We start from the raw sequence: 19987 nt of genomic DNA, 5'->3' as shown, positions 1-19987 counted from the left end.
CCAAACGGGAAATTCAGAGCTACAAAACGTTAAGTGTACCTCAGAATTTGTTTTCTGTAGCAACCAAATTTGTTACCTGCAGTTAAGGCCCTACTGCCAAAAGGGGCGTACCTGTAAAAGGAAATAACAATGATGATACGAGGAGTGCACTTCTTATTAGCAGTTGTAGAGAGCTGAGTGGTGAATAACAGCGCCATTTCCAGGTTTTCTGTTTGAGCAGGCCAAAGCTTCTAGCACAGCTCTCAAAATAATAAAGCAGGTGCTGGAATGGATGCTTTCAACCTGTAGTGTTGTATTGAGAGAGCAGCAGGAGGTGTCAATTTGCTCAAACCCAGAGTGTGGCTCAAGGACTAAGACCATCTTCTCTGTTGCCTCAAGCATGGGCTGCAGAAGAGCAGATGTGGCTGAGCAGTGACAGGTACCCTGTCCAGAGGGAAAGTGAGAGCTTACAGCCCCTGGGGTGGTCCCCAGCCCTCATGCAGGAGTCGGCCACCTTCCGGCTGCCGCAGCCTGGAAAGACTGGGTGGTGTTTGGCTTTTGTGAAATTCCAAGACCACCTCTCTGCTGAGGGACTGGGATACTCTGCTGACGGGGGCTCAATGTGTCCATATTTGATTTTTCTAAACAAAAATGTGAAGCTTCTAGATGCAGTGATGGAATACTTTTTATGGGTTGAGCTATTAAACCTACGGAAAGATTGACATCAGGGCTAAGGGTCCTCCCTATCAAGAAGAATATTGTCCAAATTATAGTTTGGAGCTGTTCCACTCTAAAGGAGGCCTTTCATTTCAGAAGCAACACTGTGCAGGGAAAGGGTTAGGGAAGATTGGTTTCAACCTATCACAGCAGGATGTATTTCCTTGTGATTTATGATTTGCATGAGGGTGTGCTGTTGCCTCCAGAGCCTGGGCTGGTAAAGCAATAGTCATTACTTGGTACCCCTCCACAGCCTTTGTTGAACATAAAACAAAGAGGAATAGTGGTGCCTTGTGAGAAAGGCAATATGTCAGTATTACACCCTGAGGTGTTAATTGGCCCTGTGTACAAGATGTAGAATAACTCTTGTGAGAGGTTGCTCGGTACCAAACATACAGTAGGGATTGGGTATTTTTTAATGATCTGAATGCAGGGAGGAAAAGGATGACAACTGACACACTGCCTTTGCAATTAAGTTAGGAGCTTTGATGGCTGTTTCTCTGTTTCTTTATGAATCAAATATAGTGCCTCTGCAAGTAGAGTTAGGGGGGGAAGACAAAGGGCGAACACATGATGAAATAGGATCCAGTCTCCTGAGGTGGTTGTTGTGTGTTACCTAGGAAATTTTGGGTCAAATCTTCATGTGTTGTTATTCAGTGTAGCACCAGTGAAATTAGTTGTGTTCTGGCAAATCCCTTCATCTGCAGACATGGAGTGGGAAACCTAGAGCTTCATTTTATTCTTCTCCTACCTCAGTCTCTGCCTGGCTTCGTTACTGCCTCTATTTCTTCCCTCAGAATGGTCAGTTAAACTTTGTAGGTATTCCCCACCTGGGCCCCATGAGTGTCCCATAAGTGAAAGCCATCCAAGCGATGGGGAGGGTGTCAGCTCTGGGCAAATAGGTCAGCAAAGGCAGGGCTGGACTAAAGCTATGCCTGGTGGATGAAATCTGTTCCTCCTTTTATGCTCTGTTATTATCAGAGGTCAGTTCTTGTCACTGAACCCACGTGCCTCAGCCCTTGTGCACCCAGCCTCAGGTGAGTGGTGGTGTCTACCATATGGCCATCTCCTAAAGGAACACCTCAGCTGCATAATAGAGGAATTAATATTTCAGCAGGCAGTTGTACTTGTGTGCAATTCCAGCTTGCCTTTGTCTGGTTGGATGGGTTACTCCTTACAGTTTCAAATTATTCTTTATGGACAGAGAGTGGGTTTACCCAAGTGTTGGCTGAGCAGCAGAAGGGAGGGTGTGTGCATCTCAAGAGGAGGGAGTTTGGGAGTCATCTTTAACAGATGTTGTTAAGACTGACCTTAGGCACTTGTGCTCAGTATAATGCTAGTGTATATGCTCCCCCAAAAGAAAAATATGGAAGATTTAAAACTCCATTCGTTAGTCTGCTTCTCTTGAGATTTTATTATTTATTTATTAACTCTTCCACTGCTAGCTCATATCATTTTCAACAGGGAAGTATCCCCCTTTCCTCTCAGATGGGGGAAATCCAAACCTCCTCTAACTTCAGTAGTTCATATATTGTAAAATGTCCTTTACATTACCCCACACACCGCATTCCTCTGTGTTCGCTAGAGATACCCCTGACAAGGAGAGTTTTATGAGGCTGCAGTTACTCTCAACACATGGACAAGATGAGAGATGATTATGCAGTCCTCTTCTCATGTTCCTGATCCTGTAGTCGCTTTATGTGGTAGCAGCAGCCTTCTACTAGAATGGACAGTCATTCCAGGACATCTGGACTTTTTAGGTTGCCCTCTGACGATGAAAAGCAAGTGAAAAGCAGGTGATATCAGCAGGTAAAAAGATAGCAGGCCTAATTTGTCAGGCTTCAGTGGCATCAGTTGTTGTATTTTTCTGGTATCAGAAAAAATCATCCAAATAATTTTGTCTTTCTCAAAGCAGGCCTTAGCACGTGGCATGTATTTCTCTCACACCTCCTTTAGGTACTGCCCCTTTTCTTCTGAAATACTTAAATTACTACTCCTGTCTTCTTAAATTGAATTTGCTTTTAATAATTACTGACCAAGAGAGCCTGTCCACAGTTTTCAATTGAATACATACTACACAAACCTGCAGTCTGCCATTGCCACAGCTGTGGACACCTCTCATTGTGGAGAGGTGGCTCAAACTGCGTTAAGCTGTTTTGTGCTGTGTGTGAGTATGAGAAACCTGACATGGTGAGGGTCCCCTTGATCCAGTACTCTGTTGTTTCCTACTGCATTCCTTCCCTCTCCCCTTCTCCCTTTACAGAGCAGAGTTAAATGGATAATGGGAACAGCAACGGTGGAGGTGGTTTTGTAAAGCTAGGTCAACACTCTCATTGCAGAAACACTTCACTATCATCTTCTGGTGCTTGTACAATCCTGTTGTCATGGTGCCAGTACATCTAGGAGTGTAATTTTTCTTATTTCACCTTTATAATGTGCTAAGGGTCTTCCAGTTTTACTCCTGAGCCAGTGCAGAAACCAGATGAGTGGTTTATCCAAAGCTGTACGTAGGACCAGTGGCCAGCAAGGGAGCCCAGTTTTGCAGGAGCAGTGGTGCTGGGAGAGCTGCTGAGCTAGTTGGCATTGTAATCAGACAGATTTTCTAGCAATAACATGATAAACCCAAGCCAACACTTTGGTTTTGCTAACGCTAATACTGCCTCTGTATGTACGTGACACTTTACAGCTCAAACCATTCCGTGTTTTAGTAGTTCTGCAGGTATTTCTGAGAAGGAGGAACAAAGTGAACAACCCAGTGGAGGCTCTTTTTTCTCTCTTGAGCACATGTGCTCCATGGAACATGGCAGTAGCACTGCCCTTCATGGGTGGCACTCCAGATCACAAGAGGGGGTGATTCCAACATGCGAGCAGCTATCGCCCGCTGGCTTTGCCTGAAATTTAGGGATTGGCTGCATTTAGTTTTATTTGGGTTTTGAAAATGGTGTGAGTTGAAAGCACCAGAGGTATTTTGGAATGCTTTTTTCTGTTCTTTTCCCTGTAGAGACAACCTTACAGGCTCCCGAGGATCCAGCACACTGTTGAAAAGAGGATTTAGGTATCTGAGTCAGATTTACCTTGAGTCTTTCCTGAGCTCCCAGTTCCCTTAGGTTCTAGGTTTTGGAGGTCACAGAATTACTTGTGCACTGTTGTCCTTCAGAAGCAGTCTGTTTTTCAAATAGGAAATTGGAAAATTTAAGCTATAGGATAGGGCAAAGTGGATTCAAAAAGGACAAGCCCGTTGCTGCATTGATGGAAAGGATGGCAGCAGCAGGAGGGGCCTCAGGCATGGCATATCCCACTGTGATGATAACTTGCCTCACACCCAGGCCACAAGTCTTCCATCAGCTTTTAATATTGGGGAAATCTGTTGAAGGGGATGTTCCTTGCAAGGGAAGAATGCTCATGGCTTCCAGGGAAGGATGAATTGTCCTTTCTTTCCCTTCTGGGTAAACGGCCTGATATTGTGAAGGCACCATGTATCTCTGGTGCTGGCAGAGAATTTTCTTCTTTAATACTAACAAGAGGAAAGGGGAAAAAAACCCAAACCCACCAGAGCATGTTTCATTTTTTCTTTTCTTAGGACTTCTTTTCTTTTTAAACATGGAACCTGAAATCACATTTCCCAGTTGCGGTAGTGATGGAAGGAAAGGTCACAGCCTTGCTAGAAATATTCTTTTTATTGCTGATAGAGGAGTAGATGGGCTCACATATCAATAAAAGTGAGGGATGGTAAGTGTGATGTGGGAACAGAATTCAATAAAGTTTTATTGTATCACAAGTGGACTGAAGTGCATTTAAAAACATTAAATGAAGGCACACAATATCTGCTCTGCTGGACCTTAGGGCCGGTGAATAGACAGATAATTGAATAATGACATTTTTAAGAGAATACAAGCACTAGAAAGCAAACTGATATTTCATTGCTCTAAGATTGCTGGTAGAAAAGGAAAGAGAGGGGAGAAGATGGGACAAAATTGCAATCTGAAAACAATTTAATGAGACCACTTTTCCCAAGAATACAGTTTTTAATTATTTCTGGAGTGCTGTAAGACCATTATGTGGCCTCTAGGCTTTCCCTCTGTGTTTTCTCGCCGCCTTCTTCAGCGGTTGAGAAGCGGTGTTTGCCCACTGAGAGCAGTGCTGTGTTTTGTTAAACAAATGGACTTGCGGCTTTTCTGCTTTTCTTTTGCCCTGGGTTTTTATGTTTGCTTTGTTTTTGTTTTTTCCCAAGAGAATTTGGTCCCCCGAGGCCCAGCAGGGAGAATGGCAAACGTTCCCCAGGGATTAAGCTTGACTGTTGGCATTTTGGCCAGTAATGAGCAAATTCCCTCCTGAAGCCAGGCCTCCTTTGTTTTATTTAGTTAAATATATTATTTGTGTGCACGGGCTGGGAAGAATAAGTAGAACCAAAGAAAAAACAAACAAAAAAACCCCCAAACCATAAACTCAACAGCAGACCTAACTATTCATTATGATTATTTCTGAGCAAAGAATCTTTGTCTCCTGCTGACAAATTGCCTTTCTTCCAATGCATACAATTTCTTGGGCACTGCAGTCAAAAAAGCCTCTTTTTTGTATTCACTAAAATTCCCAGCTTTGCTTGCTGTTTTTTTGGTTTGTTTTTTTAATCCACAGAGGCAGAAATAAAGAATGTATTGCTTCCCTTATCAGTCTTCTTTTACTGTGTGTTTGTGGGGAGAGTGCACCTACACAACAGGCCGTTGGAAAGCACTCTTAGTTAAAATAACCTGATATTATGGGCCTTTGCAAACCTGCAGGCTGACCTATCTGCACAGTTGTGTGCACAATGTTCAAGAAAGGGGAGGAAATCCTAGAGCTTCCTAGAGGGAAATAAAGGTATATCAAAACTTGAAGTAGCCTGATACGAAGGGAAATGAACATTTTTGTAAGGCACAGTGAAATAAATAGCAACATGGTTAGTTTTTGAATATGAGATGAGTTTGCCTTAAAATAAGGAAATTAGGTGGTTTCCAGTGTGTTGGTAATGCATACTGGAACAGTGTGGATTTCCTTGTGGGGAGAAGGTAGATAAATGTGAGGTAATCTCCATAGTAGGAAGGCCGTCACTACCTGCTGCCTCTCTAATTTCCAGCATGCTTCTATGAAAAGCCAGCTCCTGCTGGCTCCTGTCATCTCTGTCCTTTCCTCCAGGGCATGGGACACTTCATCACATCTTCCACCTGAGCCACCTGAGCGTTTGTGTGAAAAGTAATTTTTTTTTTCTTGCTCTCTTAGTGTTTAGCTGATTACCTCCTGAACCAGTTCACCACTCCCTAGTCCCAGGCTTAAAGTATTGAAATGCCTCCATGCACTGATGCATTCTGTCTTTACTACATGCATTGGTTCTGGAAATCTCCATGAACAACAGGTTTTGCTCCCATATGTCTTGGGAGTTGCACAAGCTGTCTTTATCAGAAAAGTCACCACAGGGTTGTGCTCAACTCTGTTAGATCTGCGATGCTGCAGTGGAGTTGGAGTGTGTTGCAGCCTGGGCAACCTGTGAACTTCTCAGATGATCATGGGATGTTTGACTGCACATTTATCGATACTTTTATTATATTTTTAAGCTCATAGAGCTGGGACAAGTTTGGGAGTTTTTTTGAAAGAATATGAAAAGGTTTCTGTGGTAGAGCACAAGACGCAAAATTGTCATCTCTCCCCACCATCACCTCAGTCAGAAAATTTGCAGTGTGGAGACCCAGACTTTAAATAAGTCAAAGAATGTAGTGTAGGTCTATTATGTGTTTCTCACATAGGCTGTTTTTCTTGATATAGAGCCCTGTCAGTTCTCCTGAGGGCCTCTATAATTGGTTTATTATGGAAGTGGAAGGTGGAAAACTGTGATGCGTAGTGTAAGTTATTTTATGAAGATTATGAATATGAGGGGGTAACTTAATTCCTTGTGTGACTTCTATGCACTATTTATTCCTTTCCAATCCTGACCCACAGCAGCTGAATTTTTAGTGAGAAACTGTATGGGTTTGGTTTGAGTCTACTCATTTAAACTAAAAGGTGCTTAAAATCTTTCACTCTGTTGCCTGACTACCTTCGGCCTTTGAGTATGAATCGAAGGTCATTAAATTGCAGAGAAACTTTCTTTCAGTGTCAGCAAACTTTGGGTCAGGTTCCTGGTAACCTGAGGATATCTGAAGTCATTAGTTTTTTCAAGAAATTCATCCTTGTCACACCCATTTCTAGCATAGTAAATAACTGATATTGTCTCAGCTAAAAAGGAAATTGTAACCAATACTGCACAGAAGGAAGAATGAAAATGTGTGATATTCTTCAGTAAAGTCATAGGCTGCAGTCCTCCCACCTTGGCAGCTGATGGTTCCACATCTAAAGAGCAAGACATCTTTGTAGTGTCTGAAATAGACTTGTGCTACCTTAATAAGGATGCTGACAAAACGTAGCAGCCTGACCCCTGCAAACGCTTTTCTGGAGCACCAATGGGAAGAAACCACCGGCTTTAGGTCATTTGTACCAAGCCATGTTTTTTTTTTCTGATATGAGACTTCTAGATATTTGCCACCAGTTTGCTGTCTAAACATGACCCCTCACTTCCCAGTTGTCTCTGAACAATTCTGTCATCGTTAAGAGGGATATATTCCTTCCCATCTTTAATAACCTATTGCTTAAATTGTGCTGTTATGCCAAGTACCCTCTGGAGACGCTGATATGGATTTCGTATGTTTTATAACAGATATTCATGGAAATAATATTTATATTTCTGGGGTTTATTCCTATTTTCCTTTAATTTCTCTTCCAAGAAGTATTGCAAAGGTTTCTTTCATTGGTGCAAACAGTGTAAGGAGATTAAGACCATCCTTGCCAGGTGCTATTATAAATCCACAAAAGAAATGAAATACATTTATTGGGTTTTATTCTGGCCAATAGGGAGAACAGAGTATGTGTATCCAGTGGCTAAGTTGAGGATTGAAGTTCATTTCTTCTAGCGCATGAGGGAGGAGGAGGGAGGGGGGAAATTTGAGTATATTAAGGCAAATCCCTTTAGTGTGTGAAATACGAAAACACATCTTCCCAGATCTAAAAATACAACTTTTTGAGTTTCTTTATATTAAAAGGGCTCCCAGGAAGAGCGCCAAATGCATCTGAATGTATTACTTCTTTCCCTCATTTCCTCCACTTTCCTTCTTAACAACATTTCCAGTCAACTTTTAACAATACAGGCCTGCAGGAAACCGCAGGAGTTGTATGTACCTCGAACCTCTGGCAAAGGAGACAAACATAGACTGCATAGCATTTGATTTTTGTTAGCTTCTGTTTCCAAGAGGAGTAAAATGGGAGGAATTGTGGAAGACTAAGGCAAAGGGGCCCTCCCCAGGGTATCCTTTTGAAAAACAGACAAAACACCAAACAAAATACTGCAACTTACTTCTAGAGGTTTCTTATCCAAAAATAGTCATGGCATGTCATTTACCTGGGCTAATTGCCAGCCTATGCAGAAATGTTCTTAAGGGTTTTTTGAGGTGTGTCTGACTTTTTTTTTTGAGGGGGGGATTGAGGGGGCGGGGAGTGGAATGACGACCAATTCGGATTAGGAAAGATTTATTCCAATTGATTTCACAGATGAATGTATTGCTGAGGGTCTAAACTAATCTCTTCCTCCAAAGACCTTTTTCCTTCCATGGGTAACTTAAAAATGTCTAATGTAGTTTTAAAAAATGCCTTAATCTCATTTATCTTTAATTTCTCTGTTCCGCTCTACAGGCCCACATAAAAAGATTTACAGTGGGTATTTATCCCTTCCAATATCAAAAGCAAATTCCCTTCCAGATCTCAATTTTCACTGATAATCCTCAGAGATGTATAATTTTAATTTACCTTGCAGATGACGTCTACCTGGTTTCTCTCTCTGCTTTTATGAAGGTATTATTCAGCTGCACCTCATTAACTCTGGTTTGTTTTATTTTTTTTCTTCTCTCTTGTGTGTGTTGAACGGTGTCTGTGAGTGAAACTATTGTCTTGTCCTTTGCTGGAGTACACATGGTGCAGCTGGGGCTGGCACGTCACCATGTAATCCAGCCGAGTCCTTTCTTTTTATCCCAGGAGAGGCAGTGTCGGGGCCTTGTCCTTTTTTTGCTTTAAAAATTAATAATTCACATTTTTCCATTTCATCTCTTAAAACGGCTTGCAGGACCACACAGAAGCACACTCATGCACCTGAAAGCTTCCAAAACTTCAGATGTTCAGATCTGCAATATAATGGTTCTACTAAACAGAACAGGAACTATTGTGCTCTTGGGATTTTGAAAATGAGTCTATTATATTTAGGTGCCCTAATGAAAGCTGAGCTTCCCTGGAAATCTGCCTTTAATGTCCATATAGGAAACACTCTGGCGTCATTCCACCTATGTTCCTATTTAAAGCAGCAAATCGTGCATTTAAGTGCTGTTCTGATGCAGCCCTAAAAGATGGTTCCATGTTTCTGCAGCAAAACTGAAGGGGTGTCAGGAATGTGAAGTCCATGGAGTAAATGCAGACTTGAGTTTGAATATTTGACTTTAAGAAGAAGAAAAATCCGGAAACAATATACAGAGGTGATGGAGATACTTTTTTATTAGTAAGACGTGGCTCAAAACATTGGAATTGTAAGATAAATGAGTTTCATAGTCTAGCCTTGTGTGGGAGAGCAGAATGGAGTGGCTAGTGACTCTCTTTGGTATGAAATTATACCGTGGCTCTACTGGTGGTCTTTTCCTTATCACAGATTGAAATTGGTCCTGCTTCGATATAATCCCATTTGTATCCTGCTGCTGCTTTGGGTATTTATACGCAGGTTTGGCAGTGCCTGAAACAGGAAAGACTGTTTCAGTCAGTAATCAGTATGGAGCTGAAGGTATCCAGGCATCAGCTACTAAAATGTAGCAGAGAAAAGATGGTCCTATCCCACAGGCACACCTGAGCCAGCTCTGATGCTGACCAGGGCATGAGATGCAGAGGCACAAGCTGTAGAGCAGGGATAAATTTACCATGTGGATGTTTGTACAAGGCGCAGTTGTACCCCTGGCTTCACTCGGGCTTTTCCCATTGGCACCACTGGGACACTCACAGCCAGGCATGTGCTTAAAGGTTTGATGGATGTCAGCTTGCGTGTTAGCATCTTATATATGGTGTATGCAACTAGCAGAAGCCTAATTTGGGGGGTCCTTTCTGTGCTGAGTCTGGGGTTTTGGAGAAGGAACAAATAGGCCTTTGTCCATTTAAAGACTTACTCAGAAGAGCGAGCATGTGCCATGAACATTTCCAATGAAGTCAATAATTAAATATGTTCCAGATGACTCTGGTGTGGGAGGATATTAGTAATTACCATAAAGTGACAAATCTACATTCTGTGGCTGGTACTTTGAAAACAAAAAGTCAGTGTTTCAAATAGAATCCATTAAAAATATGACCTGATTCAATTGTCATGTTTAAGTTAAAATAATGTCTTAAGTTTTGGACCTTTTTTTCTGATTTTTTTTTAACAGTCTTAATAGAGGTGTAGTACTTGTTTTTCAGTACATGCCTTTGATGAGAGCCCGCTGAAACACTTGGGAGTTCTCTTGTTGAGTTGGAGGGAATTTGGATGCACAGAGTGAAACTGGACAGTATTTAAATCAGTGCAGCCTTGCTTATTAAATAGCATGAGTCTGAGCCTTCACATTTGGGAGAAATCTGTGGTGCAGTGATGATAATATGGAGAGATTTCCAGTGAAAAGGAAAAGCATTTCTTTGTCAAAGAGGGCTGGTCCCTTCTGCCATCTCATCTCAGAAACAAAATTAAATGGCTAATAAGTCTCAAACCAGTTCTGAACTACACAAAAACAATCATTCATGTTTTGCCTTGGTAAGAGGAAGATCACAGAGCTGGGGTTTGGGTGTGCAGGGAGAAGACAGGAAAGGCCAAATCTCAATTAGAGTTGAAACTGGACAGTGTTGTGACAGATAACGCAAAGAGGTTTTTAAAGGTACTTTAATACCAAGAGGAGGTCTAAAGAAAACATTGGGAGTGATACTTGTTGAAGGTGATCACCCCCACTAATGGAGATGAAGAAAAAGTGGAGGCATTCAATGTTATTTTTCTTTTCCCTAAGTCTTTAATAATCCTGACAGACCTTGATATCCCTGCTCCTTTCAACTGGAGGACCGTAAGTGTGTGGGAGCAGTGACTTTCCTTTTGTGAAATTGTAAGGGACCAGCTGCATCAGCCGAATGTTGACAAGTCCATGGTCCCTGGTGGGATTCATCCCAGAGTAGTGATGGAACTAGCAGATGTTATGGCAAGGCCCCTCTTGATTATTTACCAAATGTCTGGGGAGTCCCTGCTGACCTGAAGGTAGCTGATGTTATTCCAATTTATCCAAAGGACTGTTAGTCTGACCTCAGTTCCTGGAAAATTATGAAGATGATCATAGTGGGGTACTATTGGCAGGCATTTAAAGAATAGTCCAATTGTCAGGCACAGCCTGGGTTCACAAATCCCTGTTTAAATAATTTGGTGTATCCTTCTATGACGAGGTCATTTGCCTAGTGGATCAAATATCTGGATACAGGATGTGAATGCACTATTAGCAAGTTTGCTGATCCCAAATTAGGAGTTGCTGTTAACTCTCTTGAGGGATGAGAGGCGTTGCAAAGGGAGCACATATAGATTGGAGCATCAGGCAACGATTAATGGGACAAAATTTAACAAAAACAACTGCTGGATTCTTTACCTGATATGGGGGAGTGGCAGCCCTGCAGAAGGGCATCTGGGGATGATGGTTGACAGCAGCTCAGTGTGAGCCAGCAGAGAGTGCCCTGGCAGCCCAGAGGACAAACCCTATCCCTGGGGTGCATCAAACACAGCATAAGCTGCCAAACAAAAAAGGTGGTTATCCTGCTGTGCATTGGTGCAGCCTCCACCTTGAGTCCTGTGTGCACTTCTGGACCCCACCATTTAAAAAGGATGTTAAGGTGCTCTAATGCATACGAAGGAGGGCAACAAAGCAACAAAGTGAAAGGGATGGAAGACATGTCCTGTGAGGAGCAGCTGAGAACTTTGGATTTGTCCAGTTTGGAGAAAAAGAGTTCAAGACTAGTTGCTCTCTACAAATTCCTGAGGAAAGGATGTGTTAGAGGGAGGTGCTGAGCTCTGCTCCCTGGGATCCAGTGATAGGACACATTGGAGTGGTTCAAACTGTGCCTGGGGAAGCTTAGTCTTGACATTAGGATGCATTTCTTTGCTGAGAAGGTCCAGCACTGGAGGAGGCTTCCTGGAGAGGTGTTTGATACCCCAAGCCTGCCAATCTTAAAGAAGCATGTGGACAATGCCCTTAATACTGTGCTTTGGGTTTTGGTCAGCCCTAAGTGATTGAACAGTTGGACTAGATGGTCATTCCAACTGAAAATAAACCATTTTTGCCATGGGAAGATGCTGATGCTTCCCAGTGAAATGATAAATGGGGTTTCCAGAGCCCCATGTGTGTGCCTGGAGACATTTGGCCATTGTTGGTGTAATGTGTGGTAAGAAAGCTCAAACAAATTGCTTTGCAGCACTTCTTCATCTGAACATCTATACTCATGTTGAAATGGGTTTTTGCAGTCAAACACAGCCCAAATCTTATCAATTATGAATGGCTACAACAGATGGTATATATTATTGGTTTTAAGAATAAGTGATACGTTTCAAACAAGAAACACATGTTGCTCAGCAGCTTTAGCTGCCACTTCTGAGATGGGAACCAAATCCCTGACCTTGTCTTCCCTTCCATTTGTTGGATAACATCCTATTTTAATAACCAAAAAATGAAGACCATGAAATATTGCACGATGGAAAACTGTGTGCAAACATCAATTCCTGTGTAAGAGGATCCTGCTCTTTCTCAGCTTGCTGGGAGCTGCACCTGTCTGGGCAAGGGTGAAATTTGTGTTTGCAGCACAGCTATCGATCAGTCTTTCCCAAGGGTCCTTGGGACAGGGAATTTCTGCAAAACTTCTTACTTGAAGTTTCAAGAAGTTTGTGCAGTGGAACTGGCTGTAACCTGAGATTGAAGTATATCATGATGATGTTGATGAGTGCTTTGTCAGATACCTGGCTTTGCAGAAAATACTGTGTATTCCTTCAGTTTTCCTTTCAATCCCCATTTGTTGCATTGCTTTCTTTTAAAAACTTGAAATAATTGCCGTAAATACAGCAGGTGAAAGGTTTTTGGGGGTAAAAGCCTGGCTCTTGAAGAGCAATCCAGATGAACTGTAGCAGTCCTTAGAAACTGGACCAAAAGTCGTGGAGACTATATTCCCTTAAGCTTGTGCCTATTTTTGCTATAGATATAAAATTCTATGTACATGCTTTATCTGGAAACAAATAAACTCTGTAAGCATCTACAGGATTGGTGCTCAATTTGGTGGAGAAAAGTCCATTTAAAAATCTTCATTGCTTTTACAAAATTTGCTACAAAAACGTTGGCTGTTTATGATGCAGAATACATCTAGATGCATTGCCAGCACAAATGAGCCAAAGGTATTTTGTGATAGTAGCCATTCAAAAATAGAATCACAATAATTTGTTTATTTTCTGATTTATGAAATTGCTACAGCATCTTGGCTGAAACTGCGGGTAGAAAGCGTGTATGTTCTTCCTCTGGTGTTTTAAAGTTCTCACTTAACATTCATAACACAGCAAAATACTCATTTCTGTGTCTTTAAAACCAATCATATTAGTTATTCCCCTGCTGAATTTAGTGCTTATTCAAATGCGCTCTCTGCTCTCCTTGAAAAGGAATTTTGGCTCAATTTCTTTAGTGCAAAGCCCTTCCTTAGTGCCTTGATAACACAGTGTTATCTTACTCTGTAATACTTCACCATACAAAGCAATCTCAAACTCAAGGAAGCATGCCAAGAGACACTGGGCAAAAAGCCCTTATGTAAAGTTTGAACTTCTTTCCCTTAACAGTGCAGCATTTGCACAACCCTCTCTTCAGGCAAAGAAAATAAATAAATCAAAACAAAGCTCTAAAGTTAACCAAGAAGTTTTTAAAGCAGTACTCTTGATATTTATTTTAATGGGAAGAAATCAACTTTATGTCACTTTTATCAGGCTAAACTAGAGGAATTCTGCAGTGCCCTTTCCTGACAGTGGGACAAACTCCTTGTGTTTTGCCCAGATCTGTATGTAAAAAGTTTCCAATGAAAAAGCCTATCTTTTCTTTTTTTTGAGGTGGAATTTGATGCTTTACGGGTTGTGTGTGGGAGTGTGGTGACAGTTAGGAAAGGCCGAAGGGATTTTTTTTTTTTTGCTCTGGAGCTCAGGGTAAGAAAAAGCAGACTTGGGTACTGATGGCCACCTTGGCAAGAGTTGCACCTCCTGCTACCCAAATTGTGCTGCTTGAAGATGCACAAGAGATGCACCCTTCTTCTTCACTCCAGCTTGTGATCATCCTTCCTCTGATCCTCTTGGCCCAGCGCGGAGTTGCTGCATTTAATGTGACATTGGCGCTCTTTGCCATGCGGTTTGTGGGCTGCATAAATCTGAGCAGGATGACAGTCTCTTTGGAACTCAGGATGTGTGGGAAGCAGCCCCAGGTACTCAAGGTTTGCAGTCTTTCTCATGATATCACAGTCCATGGAAATTGGGTGTATGGATACCATTAAGTAGTGTCAAGATGAGAGCTGTCTCCAGAGAGATTATTTATCACTTTCCTTTCCCTCTGCCTGAATTCAGGGAGATTTTATTGAAAATTCACCTCTCATCTCCCCTTTTATTCTTTCCACTTCATTTCTCGCATTCCCGCTTGCTCTACCATAAATATACCTGCACAGCTCTGACTGTGGCTTTACGAGCTTCAGCCTCTTAAACCCAAATGCTGTTCTTTGCAGGCAACCTCACCTTTCAGGAGCAGAGGCTCTCCTGGAACATGCAAGAGGATACTGGCTTGTAGAGCACTGGATTTACTATTTATCAGTCAACTTGAACTTCATTTTTTTTTCTGTATTTTTTTATTTTTTTACCTTTTTCTCATCGCGCCAGTTGAGAGTCCCAAAATGTGCTCCCCCTCAGGAATGCAGAATTAGCCTAACGTAGTGCTCACATGGCTTTTGTGGTACCAATGGTGTGTTTGCCTTCGGTCAATCAATAGGGTCAAGAGGCGAGAGTTTGTCTGGTTTATATCAGTGTTTGCCTGAAGTCAAATAGGTAGCCAGTTAAATTTTCCAATATTGAATGAGGAGAGAGTGGTAGTGTCAGCTCTTCTACAAATGCATATTAAATTATATGATGCAGAAGTGGCTAAAGATGATTCACAGCAATAATTTGACCCAGTTATGTGTTATTGCATTTAAAAGACAACTGAGGGCTTGATTTCATTGCCAGCTGTGTGGTAGTTAATGATCAGTAAGAAAGCACCAAACTGAGAACAACTTCTGTTTCTAAATACAGCCCACCACGCTGAATTTCAGACATTCCCAGAATGAACTGTGTGTGTGTAGTGGATCTAAAAATAAGGAGAAATATGCTTTTATTGGAGACCAACAGTATATATTCACTGCAAAACTGTTCTTAAGTAACAAAGAAAAATTATATGCAGAAATGATGGACTTGCTTCTAAATGCACATAATTGCTCTGACCTACAGCTATATGACTCCTGATTAATGCCAGCCATAAAAGATTGTCCTAACACAATTCTGAAACCTGTGTAATTAGCAGGAGAAGACAAAATTGTTACTTCCTCTTCGGACTGACATTTTTACTGCAACCATTATTTTTAAACACATCAGGCAAGCTCTCTGCCTGAGTGGTCTGTCCAGTGCCATTGTTTTAAAAATTCATTTCTGGTAACAATTGCACATATGATAAACATCAGTTTGAAAATTCAATTTACTGCGTAAAGAATTTGGGGACACAGTTTTTCATACAACAAAATAAGTCAATTAGAGCCTTCTTTTCACAGCCTGCAGGTTTTCTTTCAAGCAAAATAACAGTGCATTTGGTCTATTAAAGTGTAGGCATAAAGCTCTAAAGACAATGTGCTACAATAATGTTGAATTGAAGGTGCCTAAGAGAAAATGAATGTTACAGGGTTTTTTCCTTTGATTTTAGGTTTTATTATGTGTGTGCCTTGTTAGTTCCATTTAAAGAAATGAGAAATGCAAATATCTCTTGCTCTAAAACACACTTTATTTGAAAAAAACATAAATTCTTTCATGTATTAATTAAAATGTAGCAGCAGCCTGATGTCTGTCTTCACCCAGTGCTGTGCTGGAGACAGTTCTGTGGTGATATGTGGCAGCTCTAAAAAAGCGTGGCAAACTGGGTGATGCTCTGGACATCAAGCAGAGAAACCTCTGGCTTCACTCACTTGTCTTTCTAGTTGAGAAAGAATCCATTATGTGGGCCTGAATTTTGGACCAGTGGATGCTCCCACTGGGCCATTTGGGCAGGTTTTTGAAGGGGGGATGGAGCAGAAAACAGAATTTCAGCACTGCTTGTAGCCATACTTTTAGCTTAAATCCAAACAAAATTTGGTTCAGTTTCTCAGGGAGTTGCCCCATCAGATTGTTCAGAGACAAGGTTTTCTTAGCAGCCCAGTACCTAAAGGCAGAGCTTTTCCAACATCACAGTTTGCCAGACCCCAAACCTAATTGACCTGGACTTAAAAGTTGGTACCAAGGAATTGCTGGAAATAGACATACTCTGTTGTGTGTTCCTGCAGCATGCAATTGATCTAAGAGCTTGGAATGTTTTCAGCTAGGCACACAGAAGGAGTTAAGTGCTTTGAAAAACCCGGTCATGCCTCTCTAAGGCTTAGTCTGCAAGAGCAGATTAATGCAGCCATGTTTGATGCTTATCCTGCTAGAGGTGCTTTGCAGTGGACATTGCCTATTGCCTGCACTCTTCCTGGCTGCTCAGGCAACAGTGTAATTGCAAAAAGATGAGTGAGAAAAATAGCAAGCCTTGCAAGGGAACTGACAGAAAAAAAAAAAAAAATCTTCAGTTTAGGGTTCAGTTGTAATTGTTTAGAATTTTTGAACACACTTTCTTTTTTTATCCAGAAGAGCTAATCCTTGATCCTAATCCTCCCTGCAAAAAAGGGAGCTCATTGATACTGATGAGGATATTGAAGGGATGTTGTGACTTGCCATATAGCATTCTAGGGGAAGGCAAGCTCTCTGTGATTATTCTGCAGGTCATATGGACCAGCTACATTAGATGTTTCATCCTTTGGTTGGGAGTGTTGCAGTATAAGGTGTAGAGAGGGCAAGACCTGCAGGGTTGTTCATCAGTCTTGTTTTCCTCTTGCTGATGACCTCACTCCCTTGTGTCGGATTTTGGAAGGAAACACAGTCTTGGCTTTACAGTGTAATGTTGGTGTTCCAGATTGCATTTCTGTTCCCCAGGTATGAAATCTCACTCTACATTCCTCTATCTGCTGCATATTACTTTTAGAAAAGCTAATAAATATACTCCACATTCTTCCTGTTTCGATTAGTTTGGTCATAATGTATCTCTTTCCTCTTCTCTTCCCCTGCTATCTTTAAAATGTCCAGTACAGGACTTTGTCTGACATGAACTAATTTTTGTTTTACATCTTTCCCATCTCCAATTCTAATCTTGAACCAGTTGAAAACTCTTTGCTCCTTTTTTGTTTGCCCTAAAACTGCACGGCAATACCCTATGGTGGTGCTATAGATAATTTTAATTTTGGCTTATAGGTCCTGAGTGTGTGTGGTGCTAGGAGATACTTTTTACTCTTAAAAAAACTTCATTTGTACATGTGTTTACTTAAATTCATATGTGGAAAAAGAAAAGCCTTGGTTTTAAAGAGTTTTCAAGCACTTTTATTTTTTTGATTATATAAAAATAAGATTTTTCTCTTTCTATTTTCCTTTGAAATGTGTACTGAAAACTGCTGAGTGGCGATCCTCACATTTTCAGTGTGGATACTGTTCTGTACAAGAGACCTCATGTGCAACAGTGTTGAAAATCTAATCAGGAATGCTTCATGGAGCTGCAAAATCATTGCTGGATAAAACATTTTAACAGGGAAGCAAAGATGTAATTTCCAGAGAAGGTAATGATTGCAAACGCTGTGTTGACTGGGTGTGACCTGGATGAATCCTGATGGTCCAGGAGGAAGCCCAGTTGTGCCCAAACCTGATGGCCTCTCTTTTCCATCCCAGTTTTCCTTTTGTGAAACATAGCTGTTATGTGGCTAAAGGTTGGAAAACCAAGCAGAAATTGTGATTACAGTCAACAAGCTCAGCATTCTCCATGCTCAGGTCCCAGGCGTGATGATATTGTGTGCGGCAGTGCCATTTTCCACTACTGACTTTGTGAGCAGGAGCTTTCCCTGACCTGCTCTGTAAAGCCCATGTTGAACACAAAGCCCAGAGTCCCCTTTAGATTTATTAACAAAGAAAGCAACAAAAACTGCTGTGCTGAGCCACTCCTGGGGCTCCTCCCCAAGGACCTCACTGCTGAGAGCTGGAGTCCTCTCTGCACACCAAGTACAAACAGGGGAGGCAAGATGTGTTCTGCAGAGCTGCTTAACCCTTTCCATCTCACTGTCTCTTGGGGAAAGGGGGGGTGGCGAGGAGGATGGGGAGGCAGTTTGGTGTTTATTTTTATCTCAGTCCCCACAGCATGCTTACACTACGTGACTTTTGTATAATCTAATGGGTAGGTTCCTGCTGTTATAAGTAGGAAAATTCAGAGTCAAAGGTCTTGTGACTCTGAAGCCATTGTGTGCATGTCACATGCCTCAGTGCATTTGGCTACCCTTGCAGTTGTGGTCAGGGAGAGCTGAGAACTTAACAAAGGGCCTAACTGGCTGTGCCCCACTGGTGCCTGTCTTGGCATTTATTTCCTCTAAGCACCTAAACATCTCATTTTGCTCTTCCCTGCAGTGAATGTGGTCTCTCAGTGATCCTGAACTCCAGCTCTTGCTGTTGCGTTTTCCGCTTTCTTGTGGTTCTGGTCTGTGTGTTTTTAAAGGTGACGTCTTTGAGATCCTTGACCTCTGCTGGCATTGCTAGGAAAGGAAACAGTAAGGCCTTTATTCAGAGCCACTGCAAACTGGTGCAGCTCTGGTGGGGTGGGTATGAGGCATGTTTCCTTTCCCAGTATGGTATCCGCCAGTCCAGCGTAGCTCTACGGCAGGTGTGTACATGCAAAGCTGCTTCCAGTTTTGTTTTATCTTGCAACTTAAGAGTCTTCTTCTGTACAGACATCAGGAGTGGGGAAGATCATCATCAAGAACACCAAATGCCCTGGTGCTCTGTTAGAGACAGGAGGGATGGTGACAGCCGTGGACCATTTGTAGAGGGGCTGTGGCTCCAACTCCCTACTGTTTCCCTGTATTCGGTGCCCATTGAGCAGCATCCCTGTTCCCATCCCCAGCTGCCTCAGACCTCATTGACAATGGTTCACTAGTGGTAACAATGCTGGTGGAGACGAAGCTGTCGCCTCCTTGGCTATCCCTGCTTATGGGATGGGCACCACCAGCAGGTTCACGCAAAGACAGCTGCCCTGACCACAGCGTGCTGGGGCGAGCTGCTTCTGAGCCTTTGCCATCATCATGGGGGCTTGAAGTGTGACCAGAAGGCAATGGACACTTAGGCTGTGGTCTGTTCTCTAGACATTCCTCTTGGGACCTGACTTGTGTAAAAGAGGAGCAGCTGTGTTGTGCACCAGCTTTAAAAAGACGGCTTTCCAAAGTGCAGCCTATTCTGGGAGTTTAACCTTGTAAAGACTGAGGCCAGACGCAGCTCTTAAAGGAAGAGAAACAGCTTTTGATGTTGCTTCCTCTGAGGCAGACAGAGGAGCATTTCTTACAGACTTTTCTCCCTCCTGCTGCTTGATGAATTCAGCTGTAGAGTCAGATCCATGGGGAGACTGTCACCAGGAAGGGTTTGGCCAGTTTGCAAGCCAACACCTGAAAACAATGCTGTAAAGTAACAAACCGTCTCAATTCCTTAGAGCAGATCTTCCTGTGATCAGACATTCTCCAGCAGACTCTGCTGATCGCAGACAGGCATCCAGACAGGTAGCACAACTGAGAAGATATCTCAGAGTTCCTTAAAAAGACATCGACACGTTCAAAGCCTGCCTCCTCTCTCCTGAGCAAATGGGATCCACAGGAGTTCACAACATTGAATCTGTGGGACTAGAGGAAAAGAAAAATTCTCTCTTATAGCTGTTTACTGTCTGTCTAAATAGAGGCCACCATGCTGTATTCTGCTGACCATCCTTAAAAAGACCTGGGTAAGGTGACCTTTCTGGGCTGCACA

General features: G+C 42.2%; 1 protein-coding gene across 27 annotated transcripts in view; it reads left to right on the top strand.

The window, feature by feature from the left end:
• ADGRL3 (adhesion G protein-coupled receptor L3) overlaps positions 1-19987 on the top strand; it is a 492720-nt gene that overhangs the window by 284000 nt on the left and 188733 nt on the right. The window lies entirely within an intron of this gene.

Source organism: Corvus kubaryi, unplaced genomic scaffold (assembly GCF_017639235.1).
Source record: "Corvus kubaryi isolate FWS band 111438036 unplaced genomic scaffold, C.kubaryi_AGA036_p1.0 71, whole genome shotgun sequence".
Classification (NCBI taxonomy): Eukaryota; Metazoa; Chordata; class Aves; order Passeriformes; family Corvidae; genus Corvus; species Corvus kubaryi.
The sequence above is the reverse complement of the archived record's forward strand: the minus strand, read 5'-3'. Positions and strand labels throughout refer to the sequence as shown.